Here is a 14,615-nt window from a genome sequence, read left to right as displayed (position 1 = left end):
GAGCTCTTTTTTTTTTTTTCTTTCTTTTTTGAGACGGAGTCTCACTCTGTCACCCAGGCTGGAGTACAGTGGCCGGATCTCTGCTCACTGCAAGCTCCGCCTCCCGGGTTCACGCCATTCTCCTGCCTCAGTCTCCCTAGTAGCTGGGACTACAGGCGCCCGCCACCGTGCTCGGCTAATTTTTTGTATTTTTAGTAGAGATGGGGTTTCACCGTGTTAGCCAGGATGGTCTCGATCTCCTGACCTCGTGATCTGCCTGTCTTGGCATCCCAAAGTGCTGGGATTACAGGCTTGAGCCACCGCGCCTGGCCTGAGCTCTTCTCTTCTTTTTTTTTTTTTTTTTTTTTTTGAGATGGAGTCTCGCTCTGTCATTCAGGCTGGAGTGCAGTGGTGCAATCTCAACTCTCTGCAACCTCCGCCTCCCAGGCTCAATCAATTCTCCCACCTCAGCCTCCCGAGTAGCTGGGATTACAGGCACGCGCTACCGCACCCAGTTAATTTTTGTATTTTTAGTAGAGACGAGGTTTCACCACATTGCCCAGGCTGGTCTTGAACTCCTGACCTCAGGTGATCCATCCACCTCGGTCTCCCGAAGTGCTGGGATTGCAGGTGTGAGCCACCATGCCCAGCTGAGCTCTTCTCTTTTTACTGACTCCCAATCAAATACCACCCAGGAGTGCCTGAAAGAGTGAGATTTCCAATCATTCTGACTTTTCATTTCATCCCAAGCACTATTTCTTTATTTTCTTTTTACCAGGGGTTCAGAGAAAGGGTGGCAATGCAATCCCCAATGAGTATTATGGGTTGAATTGCATGCCCTCCAAGTTCATATTCTAAAGTTCTAACCTCCAGTGCCTCAGAATGTGACCTCGTTTGGAAACAGGGCTCTTGCAGATGCAATTAGTTAAGATGAGGTCATGCTAGAATAGAGTGGGCCCCTAATCTGTCTGGTGTCCTTTAAGATGGCCACGAGAAGGCACAGAGACACACAGGGTTCTCCCTCACCATGTGACAATGAGGGCAGAGCGGAGTCATGCAGATGCAAGCCAAAAATCGAATCACCAAAGATTGCCAGCAAATCAGCAGAAGTTAGCAGCGAGGCTAGAAAGGGTCCCCACAGTTTTCAAAGGCAGGTTGGCCCTGCCCGCAGCTTGACTGCAGATGTCTAGCCTCCAGCACTATGGGACGAGACATTTCTGTTAAGTACCCAGTTTGTGGTGCTTTGTTACAGCAGCCCTAGGAAACTGAGACACCGAGTAAGAGAAAAAAATGCCTCTCAGGTGGGTTTTCTTCCTCTGAGTCCTGTAGAAAGTGGAAATTAGAAACTGTTTAAATTCTTCCATGTCTGGGCACTTTCAGAGCAAAAATATGCTTTCCAGTTGCATTTAAAGCTCAAAATGTAGACCTCTCCAGTCAGCTCATGACAGTTTTATAGCTAAGAATCTTCTCAACTTAGATGGGGGTGGAGGAAAAGGGAGGCATCAGGGCTGGACCATGTTGTAGTCTCACGCCTGTAGTCCCAGCACTTTGGCAGGCAGATCACTTGAGGTTGGGAGTTCGAGACCAGCCTGACCAAAATGGAGAAACCCTGTCTCTACTAAAAATACAAAAATTAGCAGGGTGTGGTGGTGCATGCCTGTAATCTCAGCTACTTGGGATGCTAAGGTAGGAGAATCACTTTAACTTGGGAGGGGAAGGTTGTTGTGAGCCGAGATTGCACCATTGTACTCCAGCCTGGGCAACAAGAGCAAAATTCCATCTCAGAAAAAAAAAAAAAAAAGAGAGAGAGAGAGAGAGAGAACAAAGTGGTGTAATTAAGTGTCACTCTGGGACTGGACATAAACCCTGATTCTCAGTTTAAAGAACTGGAAAGGAAGAGAAAAGGAGTAGAAGACTAAGTGCCTTGAGGCTGACTGCCCCACAGTCCTCCCTTCTGTGCCCAAAATGGCGATGACGGGTCAGAATAGTTGGGACGTCCTGCCCACAAGACTGACAGCCATTCAGCACTCCCTGAGTGGCCAGCCGGTAGATCTGCCCACTGCTTGGCTTAGGTAGTTGATAAAAGGCTGTAGCTTGCTTCTTTTCATTCCTAGCAATCTCTCTCTCTCTCAGGTATATGATTCAAGCCCCAAACTTATGGAAACCTTGTATTTATACATCTTTCAGATTGTGTACTTTCCTTCCTCCCAGGTTCCCCCACTTCCCTTCCTCATAGGATTTTCAGTGACTCCTTCCTGGGCAGTGTTTGAGTGAAACCTCTGAGCCTCTGGGTATTAACTTTTGATTAGAAGGGCTCCCGAAGTCCAGGGAAAAGCCCATGGGCAGGCCAGTTCAAAGGCAGAGCATCTTCTGGTAATGAATGTTGTGGATTCATTCTGTCATGTCAGATTTCCCAGGAAGCAGATTCTGAAATATATATTCATATGCAATAAGGTTATTGGGAGGGACTCTTGGGAATCAACACCTGTGAGGGGTGGAGAAAGTCAGACTGGGCAGAAGGAGAATTGGAGTGTGACACGGTCATACCAATGGTCTCAGCCAATCTCATGGAGGGCTCCAGATGAAGGATGGCCTTTTAGAATTGTCCTGATCCTCCAGGACTGGCCTGCCCCTGGATGTGGGAATACGACCATGGAAGAGGCAGATATTTTCAGCTGCTGTTTTCCCCCAGAATGTGATATTGGTTTTGATTTACTTATCTTTGTTATCAAACTGAACTGGAGTCCACTTGCCCGGGGCAGCAAAGTCAAACGCTAACATTGGCATAGCATCAAGAGAAAGTGAGGTATTTATTGCAGGGCACCAAGCAAGAAGAATCGAGCAGCTCATACTTAAGACCAGAACTTCCAGGTAAGAGTTTCTAAAGGTGAAGAGGCAGAGGTTACAGGCAAAGTCATAAAGCAAAACATGGAGGCTACACATTGGTTTGACCTAAAAAAGTGGGATATCTCAAAGCAGGAGCCCATAGGTTGGTGGTAGACTCAAAGATTTTCACATTTGCAATTAGTTAAGGAGGCAAAGGTTTGTCTCTAAAAAAGAACGTCAGCTCTGGCTCATGGGTGTGACCTTCTCCAGGCCCCTTAGGAAGAAATTTAGAACAAAGAACAGCGGTAGGAGTTCAGTCCTCATTTCCTCCTTATCTGAGGCCTGAGTGCCAATGGATCCATTTGGTGGGGATCCGGGTTTTTGAAAAACAACTCAGTGACATGTGTTAGGATGTTACCTTTAGTTTCTATAAGAAACAAAACATCTGCTGGCTCTAACTTCCTTGGCTATTGTTTTAAGTTACTATTACCTTCTTGCTTATTAAGTTGTTCCCTTATTGAGGCTAAGTAGTTGCCTCGAATTTCCTTTGAAGGAAGATTTTCCTTTATTTTCATGCTCAGGGGAAGGAGGGTACAGGCTCCGAAAAGGAGTTCCTGTTCTGTCTTATCTGCATGGGCTGGAGGGATAGTTCAAGGTTTGCACTGAGCCTTCTCTACTGTGATACTTCTCATTCTGCAGGCCAATGAACCAATGTAAGGTTTCTGCCAATCCTCAAGTATGTCCATTTAAAATTACACATTTGGGGATTAGGACCATGACCACTGGGTGAGTCTGTGGACCCCAGGGAACCAAGTGTGAACTCGACCTAGGCCAGGACCATTTATTATCTGGTGCCCATTCACACCTCCTCTAATAGATGGCTCTCATAATGTCTTAGGTTTCCAGGTACCAATATTAGCTTGGATTCTGTGTCCTCAAACTATTTTGGTACCACCCTTTCCCAGTACATAATTACCAAAATAAATAGTTCTTAGTATTTTGAGGGGAAGACTAGGGGAATCATTGCCATTTATACTTGCTATAGTGTTACAAGGCCTTCCTGGGGATTTAGACTCTCCTTCAATCAATGGTTGCTAGGTCAGAAAACTGGCTCAGGTCTGGAAACTAAAAAGGAGATTTTAAGTTTTTACTGTGGTGGCTACTTTTAGTCTCCTAATCATCTACTCTTGATTTCTTTGGGTTGTATAGATTGTATTATTCAGAAAGAATCAATAGGGTCTGAATAACACTTTTGAACTAATTGAATGCTGCCTTTTCCAATACTACCTATGGCCTGCCCCTCCCCTATTCTGAGCCCATAAAAATCTGCGGACCCAGCTACACAAGGAGGAGAGAACCACCAGACTGTGGGGATGAGGGACCATCCCCTGTGTCCCCTCTCTACTGAGAGCTGTTCTGTTGCTCAGTAAAATTCTTCTCTGCCCTCCTCACCCTTCAATGTGCAGCATATCCTCATTCTTCTTGGGTGTGGTACAAGAGCTTGAGAATCACCGAATGCAGGTACAAGCTATAACACAGGTGAGCTGAGGCACACCAGCATGGCCAAGCAAGCCCTGGGAGGACATCACTGCCTGGAGGTCTCAGGTTTGCAAAGTGACCAAGAAGAAAAAATTCTACATCAGTTATCCACATCCCATGTATTGCAGTCACATTCCTTCATAATTAGGGCTCTGACCTTGGCAGAGCTGGCCTGTGGAACTCAGAACTCAACCTTCTCTGGAGCTCTGTGCTTCCATAATTAAATCCTAAATTCAGTCCTCAGGTTTTTCTGCACTCCAGTGATAGGAGATGAGGGTATCTTTTTATGCTTCTGAGGATGTCCTCTGGAACTCTGACTTAACCTATAATAGGTGACCAATTATCCTCAGCCTTTTACTGTCTTGCCCCAAAGAATAGATTATTTCCTAACAAAAACTATCTAGTTCTATTGTCTTTATAATGACTATTTCCCTGTATCTCTCAAATGCCTGATACACTACTTGACAGTATGTTCTATTCCACCAGCCATCCTTCCATGTCCACCATGGTGGAGTTTTAATAGTTGCAGCAGCACAGCGGGCATGAGGCCATCTGTGCACCCCCAACCACCAGCAGCAGGTCCTCACTGCTCGCTGGCCAGTGGATGACTCCAACCTCAAATCCCAATTTACAAACAGTCTTCATTCTTGGACGAGTCCCCACACTGCCACAGATCAGGTTCCCTGGGCGTCAGACTCTGAGATGGAGACCAGGTGCAAGAGGTGCTTGGTGACACATACCTGTAATCCCAGTTTGGGAGGCTGAGGCAGGAGAATTGCTTGAATCTGGGAGGCGGAGGTTGCAGTGAGCTGAGATCATGCCATTACACTCCAGCCTGGGCCACAAGAGTGAAATTCTGTCTCAAAACAAACAAACAAACAAAAACAAGAAAAAGAGGTTTATTGGGGAGTGCTTTTAAAATTAATCCCCAGGGGAAGTGAAGGGAGCATGATGGGGCAACAAGGGAAGTTAAGCTGTGACGTAGTCACATCAAAAGCCTGAACCAATGCCACTGGTCCTATGGAGCTGAGATGGCTCATAGCCATCCCACACTGGGGCAAGGGGGCTAGACATTTATACACTCTGCCTTTACTAGCTGTGTTCACCAGCTGAGGGCAATCTCCAGAGAGGGACTCAGCTGCCAGCTATGAGTTGTCAACACTCTGAGCGAATGAGGAAATAAGTGACCCGGTCCTGAAAGGGGTTGGAAGTGGGTATCTGAGGGGCACACCACAGCATCCTCTCTGAGAAAGTCTATGCAGAGCAGCTTAAGTCATTCTTGACCTAAAGCAGGATCTGAGTGCAGACTCAAAGCAGAACTCATACCTTGAGTGTATGGTTCAAATGCCATTTGCCTAGTAAACATTTAGGATTCTTTCAAAACTCATGTATTGTTGGAGTTGAAACTTTTTTTTTTTTTTTTTGTTTTTTTTTATTATCCTTTTCTTTTATTTTTTTTTTTTTTTTTATCTTGGTATAGGCTTCTTTTTTTTTTTATTTTTTTTGTATTTCCTTTTTTTTTCAACTTTTATTTTTATATTTTTTTCTTTTGTATTAATTTTTTTTTTTGTTTTTAAACCCTTATTTTTTTTTTTTTTTATTTTTTTTTTATTAAATTTTTTTTGGATGATTCTTTTATTTTTTTTTTTTTTTTACGTTTTTTTTTCCTATTTTTTTGAAAAATTCTTTTTTCCATCTTTTTTTTTTTTTTTTTTTTTTTATTATTTATTTTTTTGGGAAAAAAAAACTTTCATTTTTTGTTTATTTTCTTTTTTTTTTATTCCAGAATGGTTTTTTTTATTTTTTTTTTTCTTTTTTTTTATTTTAGGGCTTTTTTTTTTTTTGAGATGTCCTTGCCTAGAAACATTTAGATTCTTTCATATCTTTTTATTTTTTTTTTTTTCTATTTTCTTCCACTTTTTTATTTTTTTTTTTTTTTCTTTTTTATGCAGCGATGTTCTACACCCACAACCACCATCTATTTTATTTAAGTCATTTTTTTTTCAATCCATAATCACTCACCCCTTTTTTTAAAATTAATTTTAGTACACATTTTTCTTTTTTTTATTACTCTTTTTATTTTTTTATTTTTTTATTTTTTTCTTTTATTTTTTTTATTCCTTCTTTTTTTTTTCTCTATTTTTTTTTTTCTCTTTTTTTTCTTTTTTTTTTATGTATTGTTGGAGTTGAAAACCCTTAGAGGAGATTCCGTTTCAGACCCCACTTGTTATGGATGAGAAATTTAGACACAGTTTGACCCAAACAGAGCTTTCGACTTCCGGTATTGCTGTTTCTGCTATGGCTTTCTGGTTTTGACTCTATAAAATTCTGAAAATCTTTCTCTTTGTATCTGCTGAAGGAGTCTAAATGGTGATATTTAATTTGGCAAAAAAACAATTACATATTTGTTATTATCTCAGGATGCATGAGATGGAATGGCGATTGAACAGTGATCACCCCCACAAAAGAAAGTTATCAGTGATGGTCCAGGCGCGATGGCTCACACCTGTCATCCCAGCACTTTGGGAGGCCAAGGCAGGTGGATTGCCTGAGCTCAGGAGTTCGCAACCAGCCTGGGCAACACGGTGAAACCCCGTCTCTACTAAAATAAAAAAAAGTAGCTGGGCGTGGCGGCATGCTCCTGTAGTCTCAGCTACTTGAGAGGCTGAGGCAGAAGAATTGCTTGAACCCACGAGGCAGAGGTTGCAGTGAGCCGAGATTGTGCCACTGCACTCCAGGCTGGGCAACAGAGTGAGACTCCATCTCAAAAAAAAAAAGAAAGTTATCAGTGATGGATATAAAGTATCATTTTATGTAATACATAGTCATAAAGCATTAAATTATTTATCCTCAATTGTTAAGCTGGGTGGTATGTACATGGGACTTCAGGGCTTATTATGTTATTTTATATGTTTAAATTTTTCCTTAATAAAAACTTGACAAAATTACTTAGCCCTTGTTTGTTTGTTTTAAAGAGATAGGGTCTCACTATGTTGCCCAGGTGGATCATGAACTCCTGGGCTCAAGCAGTCTCCTGCCTCAGCCTCCCAAAGTGTTGGGATTAGTGGCGTGGGCCACCGTGCCCAGTCTCCCTTGTTTTAAACTATAAGTATATGATGCCTAGTCTATGCATTGAAAGAAATTTATTTCCTCTAAATATAAATGATTTAACAGTCATTTATTTAGCACTTACTCTGGGCTTAAACACTGTGCTAAGTTCTAAAGAAAGAAACAAAGATGAATTAGAGAGGTTAATCAATTTTTTGCAAGTGAAATAAAACCTGACATTTGTAGCCCTAATTAATTGGGGTTTCATTTTCTTACACTATAAGAAGTCTGAAGAAATATAGTCCAGAGATCGTGCAGTGCCTTAATGACATCATCAAAGACCTAGGTCCTCCTTTTCCCCCAGGTATTTCTGGGAGTCATCAGATAAGGTTGCCAGATAAAATACAGGACACATAGTTAAATTTGAATTTCAGGTAAATAACAAATAATTCCTCTTAGCATGACTACATCCCATGCAATATTTGGGACATATGTATATTAAACATTTTTTTGATTTTCATCTGGAATTCAATATTAACTGAGTGTCCTGGTTTTGTTTTTTTTTTAAGATGGAGTGTTTCTCTGTTGCCCAGGCTGGAGTGCAGTGGTGGATCTCGACTCACTGAAACCTCTGCCTCCTGGGTTCAAGCGATTTCCTTTCCTCACCCTCACAAGTAGCTGGGACTACAGGTGTGCGCCACCATGCCCAGCTAATTTTTTTGTATTTTCAGTAGGAATGGGATTTCACCACGTGAGCCAGGCTGGTCTCGAACTCCTGACCTCAGGTGATCCGCCCACCTCAACCTCCCAAAGTGGTGGGATTACAGGCGTGAGCCACCGCACCTGGCCTTGTGTTTTTATTTGTTAAATCTAGCAATGCTGCCTTTAGGGAGCAGCTCACATGTGTTCACGACAAATACTATCAGTTACTCCCTTGGCCCATGTTTTCTAGAAAAACAGAGCAGAGGCAAGCTTCACATGCTACAGCTCATTGTAAATCCCAGGGCAGGGGCAAGGCAGGGAAGGAAGGAAAGAGAATGCAAAGTGGCACTTGGATTAGCAGCCCACAGCTTCCAAGGAAAGAGAGAGGCTGCCTAGTTGTGCGGAATGTTGTCTAGACAGGCCCTGTAGACACACCATGCCTTGGAAATGTCCCTCTTGGTGAAAAAGGAGAGGGCTACATCTGCTAGGTCTTTCACCTTCTGTCATTGTTAAGATTCACTACACAGGGCATTGATTCCCCCCTCTTCTGGTTGAGTTATGTGGCTGCTCTATGCAGTTGATAGGGAGGCCAAATCCCATGTCCTCCAATACGGCCTTCACCTGAGCCCAGAAGTGTGGGAGGAGCCACAGCAGCTGTGGATCTAGTAAGGAAAAATCAGGGCACCTGTGCTGTCCCCACAAGCGTTATAGAAGCCAAGTAGAAGCAGGCCCTCTCCAGGGGGAGGCTGAGGCTGCTGGCACTATGAGAAGATGAAGTGATGACGACCACAGCAGCAAGCGCACTGGCAGCCACAGCCCTGGGACGAGGAGACTGGGGTACGCATCACGTAGACCACGTTCTCACCTCCTCCTGCTAGAGCCTCCTCTGCTGGGGATCTGCTCCAGACACCACTGCCCTTGCAAGGTATCACTACTTCTGCTGGCCTCTTCACATGCATCTGCAGGGGCCACTGTGGCAGACCCCACAATTCCTGGCTGGGGGCTTCTGCCACCTTCTGTGCCACTGGAGCCCCTAAATGCTGTGGTAGAAAAGGAAGATGGCCTCTCTTTTCCTGAATTTGTTTCACACCTCTTTTAGGTGGTTACCTATGGGGACATTTTCTGAATCAAGTGTCAGCAAAATCACACTCAAACTGACCATGGCAAAAAATAAATAAGTAAACAAAAGGAAGATACTATTTATGTGATTGAAGACATTTCTTAGAAGATGACATACAAATGGCCAGTGGGTATTTGAGAAATGCTCAGCATCACTAATCATCAGGAAAATGCAAATCAAAACCACAATGAGATGTCATGTGACCCCAGTTAGAATAGCTATTATCAAAAAGACAAAAAAACTGCTGCTGAGAATATGGAGAAAGGGGAACACACACTGTTGGTGGGAATGTAAATTAGTACATCTATTATAGGAAACAATATGGAGGTTCCTTAAAAAGCTTAAAATAGAATTACCGTATGATCTAGCAATCCCACTGCTGGGTATATCTTCAAAAGAAGGGAAATTAATATATCAAAGAGACATCTGCACTCCCATGTTTATTGGAGCACTATTCATAATATCAAAGATGCAGAATCAGCCTAATTGTCAATCAGCAGGAGAATGGATAAAGCAAATATGACATATATACACGGTAGAATACTATTTGGCCATGGAAAATAATGAAATCCTGTCATTTACAGCAACATGGATGGAACCGGAGGTCATTATGTTAAGTAAAATAAGTCAGGCACAGAAAGACAAACATCACATGTTCTCATGCATATGTGGGAACTAAAAGAGTGGACCTCATGGACATAGAAAGTAGAATGGTGGCTACCAGAAACTGGGAAAGGAAGCGGGAGGAAGATCAAGAGAAGATGGTTAATGGGTGCAGAGATACAGTTAGATAGAAGGAATAAGTTCTAGTATTTTATAGTGTAATGGGAAGTTACAGTTAATTTTTTTTTTTTTTTTTTTTTTTTTTTTTTTTTTTTTTTTGAGACGGAGTCTTGCTCTGTCACCCAGGCTGGAGTGTGGTGGCGTGATCTCGGCTCACTGCAACCTCTGCCTCATGGGTTCAACTGATTCTCCCACCTCAGCCTCCCAAGTAGCTGGGACTACTAATTTTTGTATTTTTAGTAGAAATGGGGTTTCACCATGTTGGCCAGGCTGGTCTCAAACTCCTGACCTCAGGTGATCTGCCCTTCTCAGCCTCCCAAAGGGCTAGGATTACAGGCATGAGCCACCACACCTGGCCTATAGTTAACAACTTATTGTGTATTTCAAAACAGCTAGAAGAGAAGAATTGTAATGTTCCCAACACAAAGAAAAGAAAAATGTTTGACATGATGGATATCCAGTTACCCTGATTTGATCCTTACACATTGTATGCCTGTATCAAAATATCTTATGTATCCCAAAATATGTACAAATAATATAGATAATTAAAAATAAAAATTAAAAAGTATAGCGTTAAAAAAAAAATCCCAAGAGGAGCTTTACGTTCAGATGTGGCTGGGCTCAGAGCTCGAGTGATGTCTTCTGGGTTCTTTCTATCTCTTTGCTCTGCTGTTCCCTGGGTTTTCAGCATTCTTAGGCTCTAGGCAGGGGCAAACCATCATAACCTAATGGCCTCCAAGGCAGTACAAGGAAAGCCTCTCTTCTGGGAGTTCTGCAGAGGAGTCTTGGGTTTCTTCTCATCAGACCAACTCAGGTGAGGAGCCCACTCCTAAGCCGGGGAATGAACTATGCTGACTGCCCAAGGCTGAGTCATGTGTTGCACCCCAACAACATGACTAGGAGAGGGTGGGGAAGTCAGGGAACGTTGCTGCACCAAGGGAGAGGATGCTGGGAGACAAACAAAGAAATACTGGCCACAGATTGGCCACAAACAAAGAAGAACTGCTTGTGCCTCCACTCCTCAAGGAGTTCTAATGTACACCCCCCTTCTCTACAGGACCACCAAGCCGTAAGTTCCTGGGGACTGTTCGTGAGGCAGACTAACAGAAGAAAACTATCTTAGTCAAAATATTTCCTCTCCAACAACTAAGCCTGTTTACTGAACCAGGCTCGTGAGCTCCCCACCACCAACCAAGCTGACGACATGGAATCAAGCAATGTAGTTTCGGGTGCATTTGCTCCCAAAAGGTGTGGTCAGTATCTCATGCAGAAAGATTGTTTGGCCGTGTGATCCAGGAGAAACCACTCTGATCTTTGCTGATCCCAGGTCCCTCTGTGATCGGGTACAGGAGATCAGAACCCTCAAATAACAGGCTTGATACTATTCGGCTGTATCCCCACCCAAATCTCATCTTGAATTTTAGCTCCCACAATTCCCTCATGGCTTGGGAAGAACCTGCTGGGAGGTGATTGAATTATGGGGGTGGGTCTTTCCTGCACTGTTCTCATGATAGTGAATGAGTCTCACAAGATCTGATGATTTTAAAAATGTGGAGATTCCCTGCACAAGCTCTCTCTTTGTCTGCTACCATCCATGTAAGATGTAACTTGCTCCTCCTTGCCTTCCACCATGATTATGAGGCCTCCGCAGCCATGTGGAACTGTAAGTACATTAAACCTCTTTTGTTTTGTAAGTTGCCCAGTCTCGGGTATTTTTTGTTTGTTTGTTTGTTTGTTTGTTTTGAGATGGAGTCTCGCTCTGTCACCCAGGCTGGAGTGCAGTGGAGCAATCTCAGCTCACTGCAAGCTTCACCTCCCGGGTTCACGCCATTCTCCTGCCTCAGTATCCCGAGTAGCTGGGACTACAGGCGCCCACCATCACGCCCAGTTAATTTTTTGTAGTTTTAGTAGAGACGGGGTTTCACCGTGTTAGCCAGGATGGTCTCGATCTCCTGACCTCATGATCTGCCTGCCTCAGCCTCCCAAAGTACTGGGATTACAGGCATGAGTCACTGTGCCCAGCCCAGTCTTGGGTATGTTTTTATCAGCATCGTGAAAATGGACTAATATAAAGCTAAAGGTTTTCTATAATCAGATTTATCTTAAGCCTATCCTAAATATAAACCTGATTCATAGTTAGGAGGACAATTCTCTATTCCCATAAATAATAGGTCAGTTTATATAATAAACAGCTTATAAAATCCAGGTTGCTTTTCATACTTGACAGATCTGGTTTTTTGGATCAATATTCCCTACCAGAAGCATGTGGATTTGGAACCCAGCCCCAGTTCATGACTTATATGTGAAACACCTTGTGGGGAAGTCTGTCAGAATCAACGTAAGAATGTGCCCTTGTCCGGGCATGGTGGTGCACGCCTGTAATCCCAGCACTTTGGGAGGCCGAGATAGGCGGATCACCTGAGGTCAGGAATTCAAGACCAGCCTGGCCAACATGCTGAAACCCCGCCTCTACTAAAACTACAAAAATTAGTCGGGCGTGGTGGCGGGCGCCTGTAATCCCAGCCACTCAGGAGGCTGAGGTAGGAGAATTGCTTGAACCTGGGAGGCAGAGGTTGCAGTGAGCCGAGATTGCGCCACTGCACTCCACCCTGGGCAACAGAGTGAGTCTTCATCTCAAAAAAAAAAGGTTGTGTCCTTTATTTAAAAATATTTTTTCCTTAGCCTTTGAGCCTATGGATAGGACAGGTTATCAGTCGGAGCTGTGCAGACTTAATCTTGATGTTTGGTCATCCAAAGCGCTGACATAGCTCTTCCACAGGAGGCCTGCGCATCGCCACTCATGCTGCCACTGTGTCTTTAGTGATCCCTGAGAAGTTCCAGCATGTTTTGTGAATACTCAACACCAACATCAACATGTGGCAGAAAATAGCCTTTGCCATCACTGCCATAAAGGGTATGCGCCGAAGTTATGCTCGTGTGGAGTTGAAAAAGCAGACATCGACCTCCCCAAGAGGGCAGGAGAATTCACTGAGGATGAAGTGGAACTCCCTGAGGATCACCCTTATGCAGAATCCACGCCAGTACAAGATCCCACACTAGTTCCTGAACAGACAGAAGGATGTAAAGGATGGAAACTATGGCTAGGTTCTGGTCCGGACAACAAGCTCTTTGAAGACATGGAGACCCATAGAGGGCTGTGCCACTTCTGGGACCTTTGTGTCTGAGGCCAGCATGCCAAGACCACTGGCTGCCATGGCTGTACTGTGAGTGGATTCAGGAAGCAGTAAGTTTGTAGGCCTGTCTGTATATATACTTAAAAAAATAAAAATAAAACAAAGTCCTGGTATCACCTTAAAGTTTAGGATAAGGTCACTGTGAAAAGATCCCAAGCCACACTATGAATTATACAAATGAGAGCACTGTTTATATCCAGTAGATGGACAGAAATAACAAAGTCTGACTAAACCAAATGTCAATAACGTATTATACATGACTGTGGGAATGTAAATTGGTTTAGCCACTATGAAAAACAATTTGTCGGGCTGGGCGCAGTGGCTCACGCCTATAATCCCAGCACTTTGGGAGGCCGAGGCGGGCGGATCACTTGAGGTCAGGAGCTCAAGATCAGCCTGGCCAACAGGCTGAAGCCCTGTCTCTACTAAAAATACAAAAAATTAGCTGGGCGTGGTGGCGGGCGCCTGTAATCCCAGCTACTCAGGAGGTTGAGGCAGGAGAATCGCTTCAACCTGGGAGGTGGAGGTTGCAGTGAGCCAAGATTGTGCCACTGCACTCCAGCCCGGGCGACAGTGTGAGACTCTGTCTTAAGAAAAACAAAAAGAAAAGAAAAAAAAGAAAAATAATTTGTAATTATCTTCTATAGTTAGACACATATCCTACCACCCACCTCTCCTTTCATCATGGACATAATATCCTAGGGAAACTGTTGCTCATGTACGCCCACCAAGAAACATGCTTAGGGCAGCACTTTTTATATGACCCAAACAAAACAGAACAGAAGCTACCCAAATTCCATCAACAGGAGAATAGATAAATAACTTGTGAAATATTTACCCAGTGGAATATCATACAACAATGAAAAACTCTATCTTTATCTGGGCACAGTTTCATGTGCCTGTAGTCTCAGCAACTCAGGAGGCTGAGGTGGGAGGATCGCTTGAGTCCAGGAGTTTGAGGCTGCAGTAAGTTATGATCACACCACTGTGCTCCAACCTGGGTGACAGAGCAAGACCTGTCTCAAAAAAAGAAAAAGAAAAGGAAAGAAAAAAAAATGTTTTCACCAGCTACCTGCATCGAAATGAATGCATCTGGGAAGTATAACGTAGTGGGAAAAAGAAAGTCAAGTTGCAGAAGGCGATTCACCATATAATCCCTTTTTTGAAGCTCAAAAAAGAAGTAAGATTGATATATAGTTTGTACACATATACATCTGTAGTAAAACTATTTTTTTTTAAGCCAAATTAATTAAAATGTAAAAGTTAGGGTAGTACGACCTCTCGTGGGGAGGTGGAGGGCTGAAAGGAGAAACATGCAAGTAGTTTAGATGGCACCTATCATAAATTGGTTTATAAATTTGGCGGTGGATGCACAGGTTTCGTTATGTTATTATGCTTCCTAAACATGTAAGTTACACATTTGC

At 43.3% G+C, this 14,615-nt stretch overlaps 1 pseudogene; it reads left to right on the top strand.

Moving 5' to 3' along the window:
• The first annotated feature begins 8,873 nt into the window (after window positions 1–8,873).
• Window positions 8,874–13,245, top strand: LOC126957691 (40S ribosomal protein S18-like; annotated as a pseudogene).
• The last annotated feature ends 1,370 nt before the right edge of the window (window positions 13,246–14,615 follow it).

Source organism: Macaca thibetana, chromosome 1, assembly GCF_024542745.1.
Source record: "Macaca thibetana thibetana isolate TM-01 chromosome 1, ASM2454274v1, whole genome shotgun sequence".
Classification (NCBI taxonomy): domain Eukaryota; kingdom Metazoa; phylum Chordata; class Mammalia; order Primates; family Cercopithecidae; genus Macaca; species Macaca thibetana.
Note: the sequence above shows the minus strand (reverse complement) of the source record. Positions and strands in the feature narration are given on the sequence as shown.